Below are 25,453 nucleotides of genomic sequence, written 5' to 3' on the forward strand. Positions count from 1 at the left end.
ACACTCAGCTCACACCAGACGTATAATACACTCAGCTCACACCAGACGTATAATACACTCAGCTCACACCAGATGTATAATACACTCAGCTCACACCAGATGTATAATACACTCAGCTCACACCAGATGTATAATACACTCATACACCAGTGTCGTGTTATAGGTTGACCTCCAGCTCCTGGGCGTGTAGAGGTTGACCTTCAGCTCCTGTGAGGTTGATCTGCAGCTCCCGGGCGTGTAGAGGTTAACCTGCAGCTCATGGACGTGTAGAGGTTGACCTCCAGCTCCCCACCTCGTTACAAGACTTTCCTGGGGCGCGTTTGACACTTTCACCAACATTTTAGGGACGCGCCCCTAATCTACCAAAATTATTTTGGGACGCACCCCAAACCTACCCAAGCCATCTTGGGACGCACACCAAACCTACCCAAACCATCTTGGGACACCCCAAACCTACCCAAACCATCTTGGGACGCACCCCAAACCTACCCAAACCATCTTGGGACGCACCCCAAACCTACCCAAACCATCTTGGGACGCACCCCAAACCTACCCAAACCATCTTGGGACGCACACCAAACCTACCCAAACCATCTTGGGACGCACACCAAACCTACCCAAACCATCTTGGGACGCACACCAAACCTACCCAAACCATCTTGGGACGCACACCAAACCTACCCAAACTATCTTGGGACGCACACCAAACCTACCCAAACTATCTTGGGACGCACACCAAACCTACCCAAACTATCTTGGGACGCACACCAAACCTACCCAAACTATCTTGGGACGCACACCAAACCTACCCAAACTATCTTGGGACGCACACCAAACCTACCCAAACCATATTGTGACGCACACCAAACCTACCCAAACTATCTTGGGACGCACACCAAACCTACCCAAACTATCTTGGGACGCACACCAAACCTACCCAAACTATCTTGGGACGCACACCAAACCTACCCAAACTATCTTGGGACGCACACCAAACCTACCCAAACCATCTTGGGACGCACACCAAACCTACCCAAACCATCTTGGGACGCACACCAAACCTACCCAAACTATCTTGGGACGCACACCAAACCTACCCAAACTATCTTGGGACGCACACCAAACCTACCCAAACCATATTGGGACGCACACCAAACCTACCCAAACTATCTTGGGACGCACACCAAACCTACCCAAACCATCTTGGGACGCACACCAAACCTACCCAAACTATCTTGGGACGCACACCAAACCTACCCAAACTATCTTGGGACGCACACCAAACCTACCCAAACTATCTTGGGTAGACGTATATTTCCCTCAAGTGTCTCCTCTCGGCGCTTTGTTTACGTGGGTAAACTGGCTAACACAATTCACCAGCTACCTTCATTATCTTGTTTGTATTTCTCCTCTCTATCTTGTCCGTGTCTGTCTCTCTCTCCTTCCTTTTCCTCTCTTTCTCCTTTCTTTACCTCCCCCCTTCTCTCTCTCTCTCTCCTAGCTCGCTCTCTCCTTTCCCTCCTCCCATACCTCTTACCTCTTCATCTCCGCTCTATCTTTCTCCTCTTCCTCTTTCTAATCCCTCCCCTCTACATCTACCCCTCTAACCCTCTGTTTTCTGTACCTCTCACCTCTGTATTTTATACAAAACAGAAACAACTCCATTTCGAAATATTTTCAAATTACGATGATTTGTTAACTTTTTTTTTTTTGAGAATTTTTCAAAAAATTCTATTAAGACAGAGTTGAAGTGCCCTTCCTCTCCTCCCTCCCCCTTCCCTTCCCCCTCCCTCACGTCTAACAAGGACCATCCCCCATCAACACGCTCCTTCCCACTTAATGTTAATGGCTGCCGTATTTACCCCTTCCCCATTGGCCCCATTCACATGCAAATTTAATCTCCAGTACGCACTTTTTACGTTTTTTTTGTCTATATCCCCGGCGGCCGGAGTTATTAATATAAATACGAATAAAAAAATTAACGATTTTTTCATGAGTTTTATATAAAAAATTTAGAGTAAAACATTGTGTCACTGACCGAGTCTGACGTCAGGCTGACGTCAGGCTGACAGATGACTTACCTGCGGGTGTTATCATCCGCGAGATTTAAGTTCTATGTGGCAGTGGGCTGATAATTGGACTGTAGCGTGATTGTGAGGCGATTTTGCCCTGATTGTGAAGTTTGTGTTATTTTGTGTTGCGATTGTGGTCTCGTTGTGTAGTTTTGTGTGACTGTGTTGCGATTGTGGTCTGGTTGTGTAGTTTTGTGTGACGTTGTGTTGCGATTGTAGTCTGGCTGTGAAGTCACTGTCGTGTGTTTCTGAGGTGATTGTGAAGTTAGCATGAAATGGTTGAGGTGATTGTATCGTGACAGAAAATTTAATTTCGTTATTGTGACAAGTCATGATTGTGACGTATCGTGATTGTCGCAATTCCGTCGGCTTTATGGCTTGTCTGTGGCATGATTGTAACAGTGATAATACTGTTACATGATTGCAACATGATCACAAGATATCATCTGTTAAACACAATCTGAATTAAACAATGACCCATGAATGTACAAGTGTAACACTGAAGGTAACTCTTACATGAATGTAACGTGATCATAACATAACATTATTACACCGTTAACATGAGACACCTCATAATATACACATGGAAGCTACTGGACAGTCTGGTACTTAGTAAACACACAGCCATAATAGCGTACTGTAGTAGTTGTAGTAACAGTAGTAGTAGAAGTAGTAGTAGTAGCAGCAGTAGAAGTAGTAGTAGTAGTAGTAACAGTAATACTAAAAGTAACAGAAATACTGTAATAGCTATAGTAACAGAGGTAGTAATAGTAATAACAGTAGTAATAGTAGTAATAGTAGTAGTAATAGAAATAATAGTAATAATAGTAATAGAAATAGTAATTGTAATAGTAATAGTAGTAGTAATAGAAATAGTAATAGTAGTAATAGTAATAATAGCAATAGTAGCAATAGCAATAGTAGTAATAGTAATAATAGTAACTAATAATAATAGTAATAGAAATAGTAGTAATAGTAATAATAGTAATAGAAATAGTAGTAATAGTAATAATAGTAATAGAGATAGTAGTAATAGTAATAGTAGTAATAGTAATAGTAGTAATAGTAATAGTAGTAATAGAAATAGTAATAGTAGTAATAGAAATAGTAGTAATAGTAATAGTAATAATAATAGTAATAGTAATAGTAATAATAGTAATAGTAGCAATAGTAATAGTAATAGTAATAATAGTAATAGTAATAATAGTAATAATAGTAATAGTAATAGCAATAGTAATAGTAATAATAGTAATAGTAATAGTAATAGAAATAGTAATAGTAATATTAGTAATAGTAGTAATAGTAATAGTAGTAGCAATAGTAATAGTAATAATAGTAATAGTAATAGAAATAGTAATAGAAATAGTAGTAATAGTAATATTAGTAATAGTAATATTAGTAATAGTAATAGTAATAGCAATAGTAATAGTAGTAGCAATAGTAATAGTAATAATAGTAATAGTAATAATAGTAATATAGTAATAATAGTAATATTAATAGTAATAATAGTAGTAGTAATAGAAATAATAGTAATAGTAATAACAGTAATATAGTAATAATAGTAATAGTAATAATAGTAATAGTAATAATAGTAATAGTAATAATAGTAATAGTAATAATAGTAATAGTAATAGCAATAATAGTAACAGTAGTAATAGTAATAATAGTAATAGTAATAATAGCAATAATAGTAACAGTAGTAATAGTAATAATAGTAATAGTAAAATAAATTATATATATATAATATATATATATATATATATATATATATATATATATATATATATATATATATATATATATATATATATATATATATCAGGGGCGTCATGTGTACAATAAGAGAACACTGCGTCAACATCAGTGTGGTCCCAGACTTTTTAACTTTCTACCAGCAGGCTCAACCACACTGTGATGGAAATGTGGGCCAGCGGGCCTCCAGCAGTAACAGCCTGGTTGAACAAGCAATCACCAGAGAAACCTGGTCCCAGGCCAGGTGTATCATCATTGTGACAAAACTGTGACATAATTATGACACGATTAAAACATGTTCATAATGGGTTCACAGTATAATTGTAACACGATTGTGACTTCAGGATTGTGACACCGGTTCGAGCCCCGCCACCGGATAATAGATTTATAATTTTGTGGATGACTGGCGCCCTGTACCAGCCATTTTCATTATTATTTTGGTAATGACACCACCAATCTGTTTTGTTGATACTTTTGTTCTTGCTTTTATTTTTTATTAACTGTTGCGTGTAAATATTGTTCGTAGTTAATATGTTTTATTATGTGCATTATATATATATATATATATATATATATATATATATATATATATATATATATATATATATATATATATATATATATATATATAAACACTGATCTCTGGCTGAAGGAGACTCGAACCTACGAACCTTAGGACAAGTGTTTGTGTATATTTCGCATGCTCTCGCGAATTCCTTGCATATATATATATATATATATATATATATATATATATATATATATATATATATATATATATATATATATATATATATATATATAATTCGTGCCGTGCCGAATAGGTAAAACTTGCGATTTTGGCTGAAATAGCAACGCTCTTCTTGCCGAACAAGGAAAGCGAATTATTATTATAATAAAGGGGGAAGCGCTAAACCCGGACGATTATACAGCTCCTGGGGGGGATGTGGAAGGTATTCAGGCTTAATTCAGGGAACTGGAGCACAGATCCAGTTCCCTAAATCAAGAGCCCCTCACCAACATCAAGGAACCTTCCTTGAGGGGAAGGAAAGCGAAAATTTGTGTACGCAATAATTTCGCACAAATCATTCTGAACCTAACGAAAAAAATGTATTTCATTGTGTTTGTTTATTATTAAATTACTGTAAGTTTATCTAAAATATATTTAGATGGATTAGGCTAAATTAAATTGCGCTTGTTGTAATAAGGTTAAGTAAGTTTTCTAATGTTCTTTTGGTACAGAATTATAAATTTTTGCACTAACAAGTCGTCTCTAAAATTTTCTCTTGTACGTTTAAAGACAATTTTTTTTTTCATTTATGATAACCTAAAACTTAATAATTTTGTACCAAAAGGAGGAGGAATTTCGAGGTTGTCGGTCCTTCAGGCTTGAAGAAGCAATTTCGAGGTGTTCATAGTTTTGACCAATAACTTGGCCCTTCTGTAGGCACGATCCAAGGATTGTTCTCCAGTTCTTGTCCTCAAGTCCCACTGTCTGGCCCACAAAAATTTCACTTCAGCAAGTATACTCAACTTTCCAGACGAGAAAGGCAGATCACCTGAGATACCATCCTCCTGGTAGATTTATCCTACGTGTTTGGGAGACCATAAAAATCCCCAACAATCCCACCACTCCACAGCACGAGACTGGGTGGAATATACACTATCACTGCCTCTACTTCACTTTCTACCGCTGTATACAGATCAGAGGTAAGGGTGTGACCTGAGAGACCCCCCCCCCCAACGCTCGGTCTGTGATCCGCAGAGCAGAGTTTGGAGAGTTTTAATACCAGCACCGTCAACAACACGGGAGTGAAGATACCAGCTACGGATCACTGATACTGCCTGGTACACAGCGGTTGTGTAAGGTGACTAACTCGTAACGCCGCAGATACAGTGCCAAGAGCGGCGCGACTACATAAGGGCGCTCATCCATCCTCAGCCGTAGGAACAGAACCGCCGTGTCCAAGCCACTGGGATGGAACCGCCGTGCAGCATAAACGAACCATTACTCCCAACGTTCCTCACCCGTAACAGGTGTGATGGCGCCCCATCACCCAGACCTAACCCATCCACAGTTTGAGGAGGGGTGGAGAGTGCTCAACCACCTCGGACCCACACACTCATTTTGCTTGATGTTGGAGTGAATGAGAACACACAAACACACACACACACACACACACACACACACACACACACACACACACAGTGAAGAGGCGGGGCCAGGAGCTATGAATCGACCCCTGCAACCACAACTGGGTAAATACAACAAGGTGAGTATACACACACATACACATTCTGTGAGACAGAGATCAGAAGCACTATGCGAACCACTAGTGCCGAAATCTTCGGCAAGTCAGTTGATATAGGGCAGCTGCCGGGGGCGTGGAAAGCAGCTAATTATTCCATATATTTAAGAGGACACACAGGAAGCGTTAAACTACAGGTCAGTGTCACTGACATGCACAATATGCGAGGTTAAGAAGATTATCAAGAGGAGAGTAGAGGCGTACCTATAAAAGAGTGCCTTAATAAACAACAACCAGCACTGTTTCGGAGATGGTAAATCCGGTCTCATAAATCTGCTCTAGTTCTGTGACTAGGTGACAGAAGTGAGGCATATTTTTGGACTGTAGAAAAGCGTTCAATAGAGCACTGCACAAGAGACTGCAAAAGCTGGAGGAACAGGCACGAATAAGAGGGAAAACGTTATAATCGATCAAGGAATAATTGACAGGAAGGAAACACCGCGATATTACCCAGAAGGAAGTGTCGGAATTGGAAAGTGGGGTACCACAAGGGTCAATACGAAGACCATCACTATTTCTCGTATACGTAAACGATATGACAGAAGAAATCGAATCAAGTGTCCGTGTTCGTAGATGTGAAACTGATGAGAATACAAATAGGAGCAGACCAGAAAGGCTACAACAGATCTGGACAAGCTGCAGCACTGGTCTGATAAGTAACGATTGGAATTTAGCCCCATTAACAGCAAAGTTATGAAAATTGGGGAAGGGAAAAGAAGACAGGGTACAGGTTCGGGGAATAAAATCTACTAACCTCACTTACGAAGACCCATGTATGACCTGTGGATGATTCAATACCTTTGTAACTTGGTGATGAATGGTTTTGAAAACCTACAAGTTGAAGAATTAAGACATGCACCATATGGGAATCTTTTGTGAAGAAACGTTTCGCCACACAGTGGCTTCATCAGTCTTATACAAAGCAGGAAGGTATAAGGAACAAGAGGAGGAGTTTGAGGTAATCAGTCCCTCGGCTTGGAGTCTGTGTGTTCAGTCCATCAATCTTGTAGAAAGTACAGCACAGGGCCATAGCAGTGGCTTATATACTGTAGTCAGGCGAGACGAAGCAGGAGGAGGCGGGGCCATAGCGGAACCATCCACTAGTCTAAGTAGGTCTTCGTCCAAAGATTGGACAAGTTTTGTAGGATTCTTTGTATTAAGATCCCATGATGATGCAGTGTCTGACAGATGTGATGAATGGTTTTGAAAACCGACAAGTTGAAGAATTAAGACACTTAGGCAACATATGGGAATCTTTATTGAGGAAACGTTTCGCCACACAGTGACTTCGATGTGGATGATACCACTATGACCCCGCCTCCTCCTGCTTCGCCTCACCTGACTACAGTACATAAGCTACGTCTACGGCCCTATGCTGTACATTCTACAAGATTAATGGACTGAACACAGACTCCAGGCCGAGGGACTGATTATCTCACACTCGCGCAGCTTGGGGGGAACCCAGTAACGGCTAGTGGACAGGCGGGACTAAGAGCTGAAAATCTACCCCTTCAAGTACAAACAGTAGAAAACACCATCACATTCCTCTAACCGAAGCATCTCTATTACTCCCCCCTTCCCCACACACACACAAAACCCGTTACACCCAGCCAGAGAGAGAGAGAGAGAGAGAGAGAGAGAGAGAGAGAGAGAGAGAGAGAGAGAGAGAGACAGAGAGAGAGAGAGAGAGAGAAACACAGACACACACAACTCACTCCAGACAAGACAATACTCACACATCCGACACGGCGCCACAGGAGTTATAATTCCATCGAGATCTCTCCTAGACTCCTTTATTAATTTCCTTGCCTCGGCCCACGTGTTCATATGCCGAGGTAATGTGCATAAATAAGACATTTAGCCGTAATGTGGACCGACTCAGTTCCATCGCCGATACATAATGGCGGGGCCCTGTATCCCTGGGACTCTCCTGTATTCCGGGTAATCGCGTTTGGCTTGCAGAATAATGGAAATGTAATGAGATTAAGGAATATTAAATTTCTCCTTTCAATGTAACTAAATTTTGGATGGAACCGGCGCTCCGAAATGGGCGAGGCTGCGTCTTGTAATAATTCTGTGTGTATTGTGTTAGCCTCGCTCGCTTTCATTATAGAGGAGACATATTTCAACGGAGGCTGGTGATTGGGGCTGTTTAAGTGGGTTACTGGTTACTCTTACACCCCCACACTCAACAGGACACAACAGACACCAACAGTGAACGTCTGCTGAGGGAAGAACGAGAGGGGGCGGGCGGTCTTGTGAGGGAAGGAGAGCGAGTGAGGGGTCTTGTGAGGGAAGATGAACAGTGAGGAATCTTGTGAGGGGAGATGAACCAAGGAGGAGTCTTGTGAGGGGAGATGAACCAATGAGGGGTTTTGTGAGGGGAGATGAGCCAATGAGGGGTTTTGTAAGGGGAGATGAGCCAATGAGGGGGTCTTGTGAGGGGAGATGAACCAATGAAGGGTCTTGTGAGGGGAGATGAACCAATGAGGGGTCTTATGAGGGGAGATGAACCAATGAGGAGTCTTATGAGGGGAGATGAACCAATGAGGAGTCTTGTGAGGGGAGATGAACCAATGAGGAGTCTTGTGAGGGAAGATGAACCAATGAGGAGTCTTGTGAGGGAAGATGAAGACAGACGAGAAAGGGGGGGAGGAAGAAAAGGTTAAGTAGGAGGGGGAAAGAGAGAAACGGGAAGAGGAAAGACGGAGGGGAAGAGAGGGTGAAGGGAGAAGAGAGGTAGGAGGGAGAGGTGAGGTAGGAGGGAGAGGTGAGGTAGGAGGGGGAAGGGAAGTAGGGATGAGGGGAAGGGAGGTAGGGATGAGGGAAGGGAGGTAGGGATGAGGGAAGGGAGGTAGGGATGAGGGGGAGGGAGGTAGGGATGAGGGGGAGGGAGGTAGGGATGAGGGGGAGGGAGGTAGGGATGAGGGGAAGGGAGGTAGGGATGAGGGGAAGGGAGGTAGGGATGAGGGGAAGGGAGGTAGGGATGAGGGGAAGGGAGGTAAGGATGAGGGGAAGGGAGGTAGGGATGAGGGGAAGGGAGGTAGGAGTGAGGGAAAGGGAGGTATGAGTGAGGGAAAAGGAGGTAGGAGTGAGGGAAAGGGAGGTAGGGGTGAGGGGAGGTAGGGGTGAGGGGAGGGGAGGTAGGGGTGAGGGGAGGGGAGGTAGGGGTGAGGGGAGGGGAGGTAGGGGTGAGGGAGAGGAAGTCCTGCCACACGCACTTTTAGATCGAGTTAATTTTTGTGTTTTAAAAGAAGAGATGCCGCCACCGCCGCCGCCACCGCCGCCGCCGCCGCCACCACCACCGCCGCCACCACCACCTCCGTCACCACCACCACCTCCGTCACCAATATGTAAAGTAAAAGGACACAAGTGCAACTAATGTGACATTTATTGTGGCAACGTTTCGCTCTCCAGGAGCTTTATCAAACCATTACAAACAATACATGGACACAGAGGGTATATAAAGGCTCAGAGTGAGGTGTAATAGTAGTGAGGTACCATTTCGATGTTCACTAGTGGTAGTAGTAGTAGTAGTAGTGGTAGTGACAAAAGTAATACAATATGGTAGAGCAATTAATTCGTACATGAGTAAAAGGATATAAAAGCTATTACTTGGGTAACATAAAAATAGGTTGGACAAATATAGACTGGAATGAGGCAGCTTGTTTCAGTGTTCACTCTCTGTGCTTTGTGTAGTATAACAGGAGAGACTATGTGATGGCAGGGTTTACTGTTTTCAGGAGGATTCTTGCTAAGACTTCGGAGATGGTGAAGCTGCCGTTGTTTTGTTTAATTGTATTCGAAACAGCGATCAGTGCTGATTCGAGGCACTTGCGTCTGCGGAAATTAGTTTCTTTGATCACTAATTGGGCGTCTCTGAATTTCATGAGATGATTGGTGAAATTTCGGTGTTGTACACAGGCGTTGTTCAAGTTATCGTTCCTACATGCGTAAATGTGTTCATTGAGGCGGGTGTCGAGGTTTCTGGCTGTTTCACCTACGTAAATCTTGTCACAGCCTCCACAGGGTATAGTGTAAACTCCTGCATTGACTGGTTCGTGGTGCTTGGATTTTGTCCTGGTTATATCCTTTATTGAAGTGCTAGAAGCGATGGCGACTCTGGTGTTAGCTTGTGAAAGTACTTTTGAGATGTTCAGTGCAACCTGACTATTGGGAAGAATTATAACTTTGCTGGGAGTGGTGTTGATGCGTGGAGAATTTATGATCTGAAGAGCTCTTTTCTTGCAGTCTTTGATGAAAAAAGAAGGAAAATGTAACTCTGTGAATGTTTGGTGAATGTATGTACACTCCTCGTCAAGAAACTCAGGACTACAAATTCGGTATGCTCTTAGGAAAAACCCGATGATGATGCCTCTTTTGGTCTTGGTATCTTGACTGGATACCAGTCAAGATACCAAGTTCACAAGCTAACACCAGAGTCGCCATCGCTTCTAGCACTTCAATAAAGGATATAACCAGGACAAAATCCAAGCACCACGAACCAGTCAATGCAGGAGTTTACACTATACCCTGTGGAGGCTGTGACCAGATTTACGTAGGTGAAACAGCCAGAAACCTCGACACGCGCCTCAATGAACACATTTACGCATGTAGGAACGATAACTTGAACAACGCCTGTGTACAACACCGAAATTCCACCAATCATCTCATGAAATTCAGAGACGCCTAATTAGTGATCAAAGAAACTAATTTCCGCAGACGCAAGTGCCTCGTATCAGCACTGATCGCTGTTTCGAATACAATTAAACAAAACAACGGCAGCTTCACCATCTCCGAAGTCTTAGCAAGAATCCTCCTGAAAACAGTAAACCCTGCCATCACATAGTCTCTCCTGTTATACTACACAAAGCACAGAGAGTGAACACGGAAACAAGCTGCCTCATTCCAGTCTATATTTGTCCAACCTATTTTTATGTTACCCAAGTAATAGCTTTTATATCCTTTTACTCATGTACGAATTAATTGCTCTACCATATTGTATTACTTTTGTCACTACCACTACTACTACTACTACTACTACTACCACTACTACTACTACCACTAGTGAACATCGAAATGGTACCTCACTAGTATTACACCTCACTCTGAGCCTTTATATACCCTCTGTGTCCATGTATTGTTTGTAATGGCTTGATAAAGCTCCTGGAGAGCGAAACGTTGCCACAATAAATGTCACATTAGTTGCACTTGTGTCCTTTAGCCGTATGAAGATTGTGTTATAATTTTTGTTCTATCGTGTGGAAGGGCGTGTACAAGTCCCTCCACTTTCCTCGCTTGATGGCGATTAATACAAGGCATTACAGGAGATTACAGTCGATCAAACAGGGGATTAACGAGGGAGAGAGAGAAATCTACGAAAATGTACGGCATGAACTCCTTCCTGCCTGCCTCCCTCTCGTCAGGCAAGCAAATGAACAATAATGTTAACCGAGAAACATAAAGCATGGTAAAGAAATGGAGAGTAAGAAAGCAAGATAAAGGAAGGAATGAATTAGAGGAATGATGGAGTGGAAGGAAGATACTTAGGAAACGACAGTGATGGAGGTGCTCTGTTGGGCGGGGATGCTCTGTTGGGTGGAGGTGCTCTGTTGGGAGGAGGTGCTCTGTTGGGAGGAGGTGCTCTGTTGGGAGGAGGTGCTCTGTTGGGAGGAGGTGCTCTGTTGGGAGGAGGTGCTCTGTTGGGAGGAGGTGCTCTGTTGGGAGGAGGTGCTCTGTTGGGTGGAGGTGCTATGTTGGGCGGGGGTGCTCTGTTGGGCGGGGGTGCTCTGTTGAAGAAAGTTCTCGGATGAAGAAAGTTCTGTTTATGAATTTCCTCCGTTAATGAACACTGTTGACGAACATCCTCTGTTGATGTCGGCGCTGCTGTTGATTTCTGCTACTGATATCGCCATTATTTTTATAATGAAATTGATGATAATGGAAATACTCATGATAATAATAATCTCTACAATGAGAATAATGACTAAGCAAGTTAACTAACTTCAGCTCCTAAAACCTAATATAAGGTCAATCATCTCTATCCCAGCCCAGTCTAAAGTAGACCATCTCTATCCCAGCCCAGTCTAAAGTAGACCATCTCTATCCCAGCCCAGTCTAAAGTAGACCATCTCTATCCCAGCCCAGTCTAAAGTAGACCATCTCTATCCCAGCCCAGTCTAAAGTAGACCATCTCTATCCCAGCCCAGTCTAAAGTAGACCATCTCTATCCCAGCCCAGTCTAAAGTAGACCATCTCTATCCCAGCCCAGTCTAAAGTAGATCATCTCTATCCCAGCCCAGTCTAAAGTAGACCATCTCTATCCCAGCCCAGTCTAAAGTAGACCATCTCTATCCCAGCCCAGTCTAAAGTAGACCATCTCTCTCCCAGCCCAGTCTAAAGTAGACCATCTCTCTCCCAGCCCAGTCTAAAGTAGACCATCTCTATCCCAGCCCAGTCTAAAGTAGACCATCTCTATCCCAGCCCAGTCTAAAGTAGACCATCTCTATCCCAGCCCAGTCTAAAGTAGACCATCTCTATCCCAGCCCAGTCTAAAGTAGACCATCTCTATCCCAGCCCAGTCTAAAGTAGACCATCTCTATCCCAGCCCAGTCTAATGTAGACCATCTCTATCCCAGCCCAATCTAAAGTAGATATCTCTATCCCAACTCAATCTAAAGTAGACCTCTATCCCAGCCCAATCTAAAGTAGACCATCTCTATCCCAGCCCAATCTAAAGTAGACCATCTCTATCCCAGCCCAGTCTAAAGTAGACCATCTCTATCTCAGCCCAATCTAAAGTAGACATCTCTATCCCAGCCCAATCTAAAGTAGACATCTCTATCCCAACTCAATCTAAAGTAGATCTCTATCCCAGCCCAATCTAAAGTAGACCATCTCTATCCCAGCCCGATCTAAGGTATGCCATCTCTATCCCAGCCCAGTCTAAGGTATACCATCACTATCCCAGCCAAATCTTAAGCACACCGTGTCTATCTCAGCCCAATCTAAGGTCGACCATCACTATCCCAGCCCAGTATGAAGTAGACCATCTCTATCCCAGCCCAATCTAAAGTAGACCATCTCAATCCCAGCCCAATCTAAAGTAGACCTCTATCCCAGCCCAATCTAAGGTATACCATCTCTATCCCAGCCCATTCTAAGGTATACCATCTTTATCCCAGCCCAATCTAAGGTATACTATCTCTATCCCAGCCCCATCTAAAATATACCATCTCTATCCCAGCCCAATCTAAGGTATACCACCTCCCCAGTTCTCGCCTAGCACCCCAGGATGCAACATTTTCCAGGAGATGAAGATGCTGGGGTACAGAGGAGGGAGGAACAGTTCCTTTACTGTTAGGGATACCCTGTGAGGGATACCTGGGGATATCTGTTACCTCTTCCTGGTCCTGGACATCATGGCCTTCGCGGTCCGCACCTCTAAATGAGAAATAAAGAATTATGAGGAATAAGAAACACTGAGAAACACAGGAGTGTAAAGTGGGGTTGTATTTTAAGTGATAGTGGAAAGTGTTTCTGCTAGCCTGAGGGTTCCTGCTAGCCTGCGGGTTCCTGCTAGCCTGCGGGTTCCTGCTAGCCTGCGGGTTCCTGCTAGCCTGCGGGTTCCTGCTAGCCTGCGGGTTCCTGCTAGCCTGCGGGTTCCTGCTAGCCTGCGGGTTCCTACTATCTTGTAGGTTCCTGTTATCTTGAGTGTTCATGAGACAAAGGCAGCAGTTCATGCTAGAGTGCAAAACTTTTAACAGGCTTCCGTCTCCCAGTAGTGTAACAGAGCTATAGTACCTTCCTGAGTGAATCTTAACCTTTCCCACATTCCCTCTCCCGTCATCCACCCACTCATTCACCTTCTCATCCACCCACTCATTCACCTTCTCATCCACCCACTCATTCACCTCCTCATTCACCCACTCATTCTGCCATATATAGTTTAAGGCAAATAAAATCTCACAATGTGTTGGAAGTCTCTCAATAACAAAACATAATATTTTTCAATGAACTTCAAAACGATATACAAAAAAAAAAACTCGCTGTCAAAGGAAACACAGTGTCCGCGAGAGAGAGAGAGAGAGAGAGAGAGAGAGAGAGAGAGAGAGAGAGAGAGAGAGAGAGAGAGAGAGAGAGAGAGAGAGAGAATGATAGAGAGAGAGAGAGAGAGAGAGAGAGAGATGAGAGAGAGAATGAGAGAGAGAATGAGAGAGATGAGAGAGAATGAGAGATGAGGAATGAGAGAGAATGAGAGAGAATGAGAGAATGAGAGATGAGAGAGAGATGAGAGAGAGATGAGAGAGAGAAGAGAATGAGAGAGAGGAATGAGGAGAGATGAGAGAGAGAATGAGAGAAGAGAGAAGAGGAGAGAATGAGATGAATGAGAGAATGAGAGAGAGAATGAGAGAGAGAATGAGAGAATGAGAGAGAGAATGAGAGAGAACGAGAGAATGAGAGAGAATGAGAGAGAATGAGAGAGAATGAGAGAGAAAGAGAGAATGAGAGAGAAAGAATGAGTGAATGAGAGAGAGAATGAGAGAGAGAATGAGAGAGAGAATGAGAGAGAGAACGAGAGAATGAGAGAATGAGAGAGAATGAGAGAGAATGAGAGAGAATGAGAGAGAATGAGAGAGAATGAGAGAGAAAGAGAGAAAGAGAGAAAGAGAGAATGAGTGAATGAGAGAGAATGAGAATGAGAGTCCTGTCGAGGAACAAATCAAGATAACATTAGTTTTTTCATCAAGAGTTTCACACTGGTGTGTACACGACAGTGATGGGTGTCGTTAATGAAGTTGATAAATATCTGTGTCATTTTGTCAACAAGAATGACAGGTCGACCTAGTAGGGCGACTCAGGTCGGGTCAGGTAGGGTTAAAAGTTGGACCATGTGGGGTGGGCCCCGCCGGGTCGGACCGGGCCAGGTTAGAACCCTTGATAAATTGGGTGACATTTTCCACGATATTTTCTCCTGGTGTGTTGACACGCGCTATACTTAATTAACAAATTTAGGAGAGTATCAACACTTATTTTACACAATAAACACCTTTCTTATATGAGCTTGACCCCCCCGCCCCTTCCCTCCCTGTCCCCCTTCCTACCCTGCCTCCCCTCCCTCTCCTACTCCCGTCCTTTTCTCCCTCCGTCAGTCCATTTTTTCTTCTCAGTCACGCACTCCCTACCCTTTTCTCAGTAAGTTCCAATTATTCATTATGTCCCTCACTCATCTCTCTCTCTCTCTCCTCCCTCCTCCTCCCTCCTCCTCTCCCTCCATCCTCCTCTCTCCATCCCTCCTCTCCTCCATCCTCCTCTCCCTCCATCCCTCCCTCTCCTCCATCCCTCCTCTCCTCCATCCTCCCTCCATCCTCCCTCCATCCCTCCCCTCCATCCCTCCCCTCTCCTCTCCCTCCTCCCTCCTCCTCTCCTCTCTCCTCCTCCTCCCTCCTCCCTCCCTCTCCTCCCTCTCCCTCCTCCCTCCCTCCCTCTCTCCTCCCTCCCCTCCTCCCTCCCTCTCCCTCCTTCCCTCTCCCTCCCCTCCCCTCCTTCCCTCTCCTCCCTCCTCCTCCCTCCTTCCCTCTCCCTCCTTCCTCTCCCTCTCCCTCCTCCCTATCCCTCCTCCCTCTCCCTCCCTCCCTCCCTCTCCTCCCTCTCTCTCTCTCTCCCTCCCTCCCTCTCTCTCCCTCCCTCTCTCCCTCTCATTCCCTCCCTCTCCCTCCTCTCATTCCCTCCCTCTCCCTCCTCCTCTCTCTCCCTCTCTCCTCCTCTCCTCTCTCTCCCTCCCCTCTTTCCCTCCCTCTCCCCCTCCCTCCCTCTTTCCCTCCCTCTCCCCTCCCTCCCTCTTTCCTCCCTCTCCCCTCCTCCTCCTTTCCCTCCCTCTCCCCCTCCCTCCCTCTTTCCCTCCTCTCCCCTCTCTGTATCTCTCTCTCTCTCTCTCTCTCTCTCCTCTCTCTCTCTCATGATATAACTGTTCCTCTTGCTCCACTTCCTCATACACAAAATACCTTCTATTTGCTTCATCACCTGTTCCTCTTAGTCCACCACACAAACTTCCAATTCTTCCTCCTCCTCTTCCTCTTCCTCCTCCTCCTCCTCCTCCTGGAAAACCTAGACGAATGTAATTTTCAACATCTCATTTCCAAGTTATTCTCACACGGGCTTCAAATATTTTTTGGGTCTAGTGTGACGTGGAAGGAAGAGGTTGTCTCAGCGAGTGATTTTTATCACCTGTGCTGATGACACGGGAGTGACGTGTTTAAGGCCAGGCCCCTCACAGCCTCCCTCCACATCCCGTCCACGAGAACACACGAAAAATGATAATGATGTCAGCTCTCATTGTTTCAACGTTTAAAGGACCTCGAGGCCGTATCTACAGCAGAGAAAAATTTGGAAAGGCCCTTCCACCCCCCTCCCTTGCCAGTGGGATGCTTCCCACTAGATAGCGTTCAGTGCCCCGTCTCTTGCGTTCACAACACTGAAACTTGGATGTTCTTAAACTGCCGTTGCATCTGGGGCGGAAGATGTGCTTGAGACAGAGTGGGAAGTGAACGCTGAGAGCAGTAGCTCCTGTACAATGATGCCTAAGATGAGGAAAAGAACGCAATGAAAGCCCACGCTGAAGCTTAGAAGAATCAGAGGGCAGGAGGAAGAGGGGGGTGAGAAATGAGAGCTCGTTCCTTGGAAAGGGTGGAAGGGATGGAGGGGGTAAGAAAGGATGGAAAAGGAAGAGAGGTGAGGAAGGGGTGGAGGTAGGAGGGTAAGGAACAAGGGGGTCTCATCCTTCTACTCTATTCTCCTGCTATTCACACTTCCACTTTCCCCTGCTCCTCGTACTCCTCTCCCTGCCTTTGCTCCTCCAGTGCCTGCTCCCCTCCTGTTAATCATCCTCTTCTCCCTCTTCCTCTCCCCCCTCCTCCCCCCCTCGCTTCATTCTTCATGGTAACACACTTGTGATAATGTCAAGTGGTCTTCTTTTACATTGTTTAGTTTCCTGCGAATTTTAGGAGCGATTGTGTTAAAGTTTTTACAATATATGAAGAGGCAAGTCTTTACGAGAGAGCAGTGAGGAAGTCTTGTTGGCTCTCCTGGTTGATGTAGTTACCTATTATCTTGTTGCAAGTGAGCTATGCTGGTAGCTACACGAGTGAGCCATGTTTGTGTCCCAGTGCTGGTAGCTACAAGAGTGAGCCATGTTGGTGTCTCAGTGCTGGTAGCTACAAGAGTGAGCCATGTTTGTGTCCCAGTGCTGGTAGCTACAAGAGTGAGCCATGTTGGTGTCTCAGTGCTGGTAGCTACAAGAGTGAGCCATGTTGGTGTCTCAGTGCTGGTAGCTACAAGAGTAAGCCATGTTGGTGTCTCAGTGCTGGTAGCTACAAGAGTGAGCCATGTTGGTGTCTCAGTGCTGGTAGCTACAAGAGTGAGCCATGTTGGTGTCTCAGTGCTGGTAGCTACACGAGTGAGCCATGTTGGTGTCCCAGTGCTGGTAGCTACAAGAGTGAGCCATGTTGGTGTCCCAGTGCTGGTAGCTACACGAGTGAGCCATGTTGGTGTCCCAGTGCTGGTAGCTACACGAGTGAGCCATGTTGGTGTCCCAGTGCTGGTAGCTACACGAGTGAGCCATGTTGGTGTCCCAGTGCTGGTAGCTACACGAGTGAGCCATGTTGGTGTCCCAGTGCTGGTAGCTACACGAGTGAGCCATGTTGGTGTCCCAGTGCTGGTAGCTACACGAGTGAGCCATGTTGGTGTCCCAGTGCTAGTAGCTACACGAGTGAGCCATGTTGGTGTCCCAGTGCTGGTAGCTACAAGAGTGAGCCATGTTGGTGTCCCAGTGCTAGTAGCTACACGAGTGAGCCATGTTGGTGTCCCAGTGCTGGTAGCTACACGAGTGAGCCATGTTGGTGTCCCAGTGCTGGTAGCTACACGAGTGAGCCATGTTGGTGTCCCAGTGCTAGTAGCTACACGAGTGAGCCATGTTGGTGTCCCAGTGCTGGTAGCTACACGAGTGAGCCATGTTGGTGTCCCAGTGCTAGTAGCTACACGAGTGAGCCATGTTGGTGTCCCAGTGCTGGTAGCTACACGAGTGAGCCATGTTGGTGTCCCAGTGCTTGTAGCTACAAGAGTGAGCTATGTTGGTGTCCCAGTGCTGGTAGCTACAAGAGTGAGCTATGTTGGTGTACCAGTGCTAGTAGCTACAAGAGTGAGCCATGTTGGTGTCCCAGTGCTGGTAGCTACACGAGTGAGCCATGTTGGTGTCCCAGTGCTGGTAGCTACACGAGTGAGCCATGTTGGTGTCCCAGTGCTGGTAGCTACACGAGTGAGCCATGTTGGTGTCTCAGTGCTGGTAGCTACAAGAGTGAGCTATGTTGGTGTCCCAGTGCTGGTAGCTACACGAGTGAGCCATGTTGGTGTCCCAGTGCTGGTAGCTACACGAGTGAGCTATGTTGGTGTCCCAGTGCTGGTAGCTACACGAGTGAGCTATGTTGGTGTCCCAGTGCTGGTAGCTACAAGAGTGAGCCATGTTGGTGTCCCAGTGCTGGTAGCTACACGAGTGAGCTATGTTGGTGTCCCAGTGCTGGTAGCTACAAGAGTGAGCTATGTTGGTGTCCCAGTGCTGGTAGCTACAAGAGTGAGCCATGTTGGTGTCCCAGTGCTGGTAGCTACACGAGTGAGCTATGTTGGTGTCCCAGTGCTGGTAGCTACAAGAGTGAGCTATGTTGGTGTACCAGTGCTAGTAGCTACAAGAGTGAGCCATGTTGGTGTCCCAGTGCTGGTAGCTACACGAGTGAGCTATGTTGGTGTACCAGTGCTAGTAGCTACACGAGTGAGCCATGTTGGTGTCCCAGTGCTGGTAGCTACACGAGTGAGCGATATTAGTGTCCCAGTGCTAGTAGCTACATGAGTGAGCTATGTTCGTGTCCCAGTGCTGGTAGCTACAAGAGTGAGCTATGTTGGTGTCCCAGTGCTGGTAGCTACAAGAGTGAGCTATGTTGGTGTACCAGTGCTAGTAGCTACACGAGTGAGCCATGTTGGTGTCCCAGTGCTAGTAGCTACATGAGTGAGCCATGTTGGTGTCCCAGTGCTAGTAGCTACATGAGTGAGCTATGTTCGTGTCCCAGTGCTGGTAGCTACACGAGCGAGCTATGTTGGTGTCCCAGTGCTTGTAGCTACATGAGTGAGCTATGCTGGTGTCCCAGTGCTGGTAGTTACACGAGTGAGCCATGTTGGTGTCCCAGTGCAGGTATCTACAAGAGTGAGCTATGTTGGTGTCCCAGTCCTGGTTGCTACACGAGTGAGCTATGTTGGTGTCCCAGTGCTGATAGGTACATGAGTGAGCTATGTTCGTGTCCCAGTGCTGGTAGCTACACGAGCGAGCTATGTTGGTGTCCCAGTGCTGGTAGCTACAAGAGTGAGCTATGTTGGTGTCCCAGTGCTGGTAGCTACATGAGTGAGCTATGTTCGTGTCCCAGTGCTGGTAGCTACACGAGCGAGCTATGTTGGTGTCCCAGTGCTGGTAGCTACAAGAGTGAGCTATGCTGGTGTCCCAGTGCTGGTAGCTACAAGAGTGAGCTATGCTGGTGTCCCAGTGCTGGTAGCTACAAGAGTGAGCTATGCTGGTGTCCCAGTGCTGGTAGCTACAAGAGTGAGCCATGTTGGTGTCCCATTGCTGGTAGCTACAAGAGTGAGCCATGTTGGTGTCCCAGTGCTGGTAGCTACAAGAGTGAGCCATGTTGGTGTCCCAGTGCTGGTAGCTACAAGAGTGAACCATGTTGGTGTCCCAGTGCTGGTAGCTACAAGAGTGAACCATGTTGGTGTCCCAGTGCTGGTAGCTACAAGAGTGAGCCATGTTGGTGTCCCATTGCTGGTAGCTACAAGAGTGAGCCATGTTGGTGTCCCAGTGCTGGTAGCTACAAGAGTGAGCCATGTTGGTGTCCCAGTGCTGGTAGCTACAAGAGTGAGCCATGTTGGTGTCCCAGTGCTGGTAGCTACAAGAGTGAACCATGTTGGTGTCCCAGTGCTGGTAGCTACAAGAGTGAACCATGTTGGTGTCCCAGTGCTGGTAGCTACAAGAGTGAACCATGCTCGTAGTGTCCTGTCTACGTCAATCAACATATCAAATATTTTGATTCATCCAGTGTTACATTCATTTGTTGTTCCCCTATGTGAAGGTTCTTCCCACTCTCTCTTCTGCCCCAATAGTTTCGTGCTTGGTGGTTCCAAGTCCGTGTTCCACATTCGTGTGTTTATCAGGCTTGGGTAGCTTCTAATATGGTTTAGATAAATACACGAATGAAAGGGGATGGATTTGAATGATAATTTCACTTGAGTTAATAAAATTATCAAAACTTATTACTTGTGTAACATTGATAATGAGTTTGGCGAATATTTTTGCTAGTGGGTTTGAGTTTGACGAGGACTTGCCTAGTATGGGCCAGTAGGCCTGCTGCAGTGTTCCACGATTCTTATAGTCTTACGTGATCATCACTCTTCTCTTTCGACTGACTTCCAATGAGTCCATCCTCAGTGCCTTAAATTCCGGGTAAAAGATCTTACTTCGTAAACCTGGAATCCGATTTCTTGGAATATTTTCAGATATTTCCTCTTCAGAGGTAGCATTTGTTAGAGACAATTAACATTTCGGAGAGAGAACAGTTATCAACTCCCGGCGCGATAATGGTGCAGGAGAGACCGAAACATCGATTAAAGTTTCCTTCGCAAATACGGAATTAGGTATGAATTTTTCCAGCCACGGTATTGTGTTTTTCCATTCTGTATATTGAGTTTTCTTTTTACAAAATTTAAAAAAAAAAATTACCTGCTCAATGAAAATTTTGGTTTCCCGAGGAAAATTTGTCATCCTCAGTTAATTTTCTTTCTCACTATTAAGAAAATTAAGAAGTATTTTCTTTACAGGAATATTTAACTTTCAATATTTCCAAAACATTAGATGTATTTGTATCAATTCCATTATAAATTTCTAAGTCCGTGTAATCCAGATTTAGTTGTAGTAATATTGGATTCAGTGGTCCGAGTGTTGGATTCAGTGGTCCAAGTGTTGGATTCAGTGGTCCAAGTGCTGGATTCAGTGGTCCGAGTGCTGGATTCAGTGGTCCGAGTGTTGGATTCAGTGGTCCGAGTGCTGGATTCAGTGGTCCGAGTGTTGGGTTCAGTGGTCCAAGTGCTGGATTCAGTGGTCCGAGTGCTGGATTCAGTGGTCCGAGTGTTGGATTCAGTGGTCCGAGTGCTGGATTCAGTGGTCCGAGTGTTGGGTTCAGTGGTCCGAGTGCTGGATTCAGTGGTCCGAGTGCTGGATTCAGTGGTCCGAGTGTTGGGTTCAGTGGTCCGAGTGCTGGATTCAGTGGTCCGAGTGCTGGATTCAGTGGTCCGAGTGCTGGATTCAGTGGTCCGAGTGCTGGATTCAGTGGTCCGAGTGCTGGATTCAGTGGTCCGAGTGCTGGATTCGGTGGTCCGAGTGCTGGATTCGGTGGTCCGAGTGCTGGATTCGGTGGTCCGAGTGTTGGATTCGGTGGTCCGAGTGTTGGATTCGGTGGTCCGAGTGTTGGATTCGGTGGTCCGAGTGTTGGATTCGGTGGTCCGAGTGTTGGATTCAGTGATCAGTGTTGGATTCAGTGGTCCGAGTGTTGGATTCAGTGGTTTGAGTATCACCATGCAATATAAAAATCCAGTACTGTGTACAATCATTCTTTCTACTTTTCACATCATACCAAATTTCATGCTTGTATCAGTGTCTCTTCTCTCTCTATTCGCTTCTTGCCGTTATTACTCATTTCTTGTCCACTGTGTTCTGTCTCATTTAGCGCGTCATATTTAGCGATCTAGCGCTCGTTTTACAGGGGATTGGTTAGCTTGTTCGGTGCAAATATTGGAGGCCCTCAAAACACACAGGGAATAATCTTTCTCTTCTGTGTGTGTGTGAGAGATAATGAGAGAGAGAGAGAGAGAGAGTATGAGAGACAATGAGACTGAATGAGAAAATGAGAACAAGAGAAGGAGAATGACAGAGAATGAGAATGATGAATGGGAATTAATGAGAATGAGGGAATGAGAATGAGAGGGAATGAAAGAGAAATTACTAGGGTCATTCAAGTATACGCAATAAAAAGGGTCATAATTAGGCCAGAGGCGGCTCGAACCTAGGCACCATGAGACAAGGTGCGCAGTACACTACACACCAAGTCAGGCCACACACAACTGTCACTCCAGGGCTCGTGCCACCAGGCTGCTAATAAGTTTTTCATCCCCTGGCATTCATAATAATGTACATTACAAGAAATGTAATAAGAAACCAGTAAACATTATATCACAATATACATAACATCCACTATGCAACAATGAATTTCCAGGCGCTTTCGTTATTTCTCACATTGTTGAGAGAAATCACGAGATCGCTTAGAAGTTGTAGTTTTTTCACAGTGGATACTTTGTATATTACAACAAATGGAGCACAAATGCAAGTTAAATTGTGTTTCGGCTGCTGCGTGATACGAGAAAGGTATTCCTCATATCCTATAACCCCAGCCCCATCTACATCACGCTACTAAAAAAATAAGAATACACCAAGCTTTTCAAATGCATTAAATAATCAGTGTCGGTGGTTTGAAGCCGATCAGAAGAGGCATTCGCAGATTATCACATGTAAACTAATATTCCAATTTCTCCAATGAAAATTGAAATTTAGTATCGGCACAGCCCTAAATTATCCAGTTTTCCTCTAAAATACAGCAGCTTTGAAAGTTTTAACACGTTCAGAAGAAGCATTCTCTAGTTATTGTAGGATTTTTTTTCTAGTTTGCTTAAAAAACAAATTGGTTAACTAGGACTTGGACAGCTTAGATCGGTAAGAACTTTTTTTGGAAGAAAATACGCCAGCAATTAAAGTTTGAAGTTGCTCAAGTTGCATTCTCAAGTTAGAGCATGGAAAAAGTCCCCCTGTTTTTTTTTTTTAAATAAGGCCAATGAGCACCTGCGCACTCCAGTACCAGTCCCAGCCTTCCTGAAAGTTTGAAGCAAATCTGAAGATACATTCTCAAGTTATTACGTAGAAACCACTGCTCTGTTTGCATGTATACAAGTTTCAGACTGAACCCTACACATCTCTGTAAACAATCTGAACTTTAATTTACAGCTCATTAATGCTGAAAGTTTAAATTATTATAATAATCATTCTCGAGTTATCGCGCACAGATCACAGTATTATTATTATTATAATCAAGGGGAAGCGCTAAACCCGGAGGATTATACAGCGCCTGGGGGGGGGGATATGTGGAAGGCATTCAGGCTTAATTCGGGGAACTGGAGCACAGATCCAATTCCCTAAATCAAGAGCCCCTCACCAACATCAAGGAACCTTCCTTGAGGGGACAGATCACAGTAGCAGAACAACTTTTATCTTGGTGCATTACCGACTCTCCAGTAAAGCAGTACAAACAAATATTTAAGGGATTGCTAAACGTGTTTCACACGTTTATCAAGCCATTAGCACATTTAGCCACAAACGTGGAAGTTTAAATACTCGATAAGAGGTACCAGACATTACAGCCTCAATGGTGAAGGTTTGTAGTTGATTAGAATAAGCGTTCATATGTAACAGTGACTTCAGCTCTGCTGGTAGGTAACCCGAGAAGTCCTCGTAGTAACTGATCCCTAGGAATACTTACACTGTTTTCTTATTTTTTTTATTACACAACGGCCATTTCCCACCAAGGCAGGGTGGCCCGAAAAAGAAAAACTTTCATCATTCCCTCTACCACTATCTTGCCAGAGGCGCACTTACACTAGCTATAAAACTGCAACATTAACACCCCTCCTTCAGAGTGCAGACACTGTACTTCTCATCTCCAGGACTCAAGTCCGGCCTGCCGGTTTCCCTGTATCCCGCTCTCCCTCCACTACAGATTTGTATACTCTTCAAGCCATTCTATTTCGTTCCTTCCTCTCTACATGTCCGAACCATTTGAATAACCCCTCCGCAGCCCTCTAGATAATAGTTTTGGCAATCCAACACCTCCTCCTAATCTCCAAACTACGGATTCTCTGTATTATATTCACACCACACATTGCCCTCAGACATAACATCTCCACTACCTCCAGCCTTCTCCTTGTTACAACATTCACCTCCAATGTTACACACCCATACAAGAGCACTGGCATAACTATACTCTCATACATTCCCCTCTTTGCTTCCATGGACAAAGTTCTTTGTCTCCACAGACTCCTCAGTGCACCACTCACCGTTTTCCCCTCATCAATTCTATGATTCACCTCATCCTTCATAGACCCATCTGTTGACACATCCATTCGCAAATATCTGAATACATTCACCACCTCCATACTCTCTCCCTCCAATCTGATATCCAATCTTCTCGTAATAATCTTTCATTATAATAAATTGCTAAACTTTTGCTTTTATGAACCACTAAATTTTATTATAAAAATCACTATACTAATTCCTTTACTAATAAACCATTATACTGCTGTTATATTATTAAAAAATCACATATGGCTGTCATTATAAAAATCACTATAGTATTATACTGCTTTCATTATATAATGACACTATACTGTTTTCATTATAAAACGTAGGAAACAGTCCACTAAACTGGACTTACCTTGCACTACATAAATAACCCTCATATAGGAGCTTACGACGACGTTTCAGTCCGACTTGTACCATTTACAAGTCAAAGTCACTTTTTAAATGGTCCAAGTCGGACCGAAACGTCGTTATTTAAATATGTATTGTTCAAGTTACGGTATTGTGACTTTTTTCGACTTACCTTCGTGTGCGAAACGTTCCCTGATAGCAGAGGCATGACAAGACACCTTAAATAGCATGCTCAAAACGTCGTTTTATTATCAGTACTGTGTATTTCGAGCCTAACCACAAGCACAATTTACCACTGGTCTTTCCTCCAGGTATGCCCAATGTTCAAACTAGGCTTAAATGCGAAGAAAATAAGGAAAAATGTACACCGGGTGTTGACACCACCAGCTGATGCCAAGACTAAGTGGTGGCTACAGTAAGTGGTTATGAAGGTGTGTGTGTGAGCGCGGCGTGAGGGTGATAGTTTGCTTGTCATGCAGAGAACTGGAGTGGATCTTCCATTCCTGTCAATATATTACCTTTCATATATTACCTCACGTATATTACCTCTCATATTGCCTCTCATATATTACCTCTCGTATATTACCTCTCGTATATTACCTCTCGTATATTACCTCTCGTATATTACCTCTCGTATATTACCTCTCGTATATTACCTCTCGTATATTACCTCTCGTATATTACCTCTCGTATATTAC

At 44.6% G+C, this 25,453-nt stretch overlaps 1 long non-coding RNA gene across 2 annotated transcripts in view; it reads right to left on the reverse strand.

Moving 5' to 3' along the window:
* LOC138855139 (uncharacterized) overlaps window positions 1-25,154 on the reverse strand; it is a 179,675-nt gene extending 154,521 nt beyond the window's left edge. For both annotated transcript variants that reach the window (XR_011394298.1, XR_011394297.1), the window contains exon 1: window positions 24,928-25,154. This is a non-coding gene — a long non-coding RNA (uncharacterized lncRNA). The remainder of the gene's footprint in view (window positions 1-24,927) is intronic.
* Between the last annotated feature and the right edge of the window lie 299 nt (window positions 25,155-25,453).

This window comes from Cherax quadricarinatus, chromosome 82, assembly GCF_038502225.1.
Source record: "Cherax quadricarinatus isolate ZL_2023a chromosome 82, ASM3850222v1, whole genome shotgun sequence".
NCBI classification, from domain to species: domain Eukaryota; kingdom Metazoa; phylum Arthropoda; class Malacostraca; order Decapoda; family Parastacidae; genus Cherax; species Cherax quadricarinatus.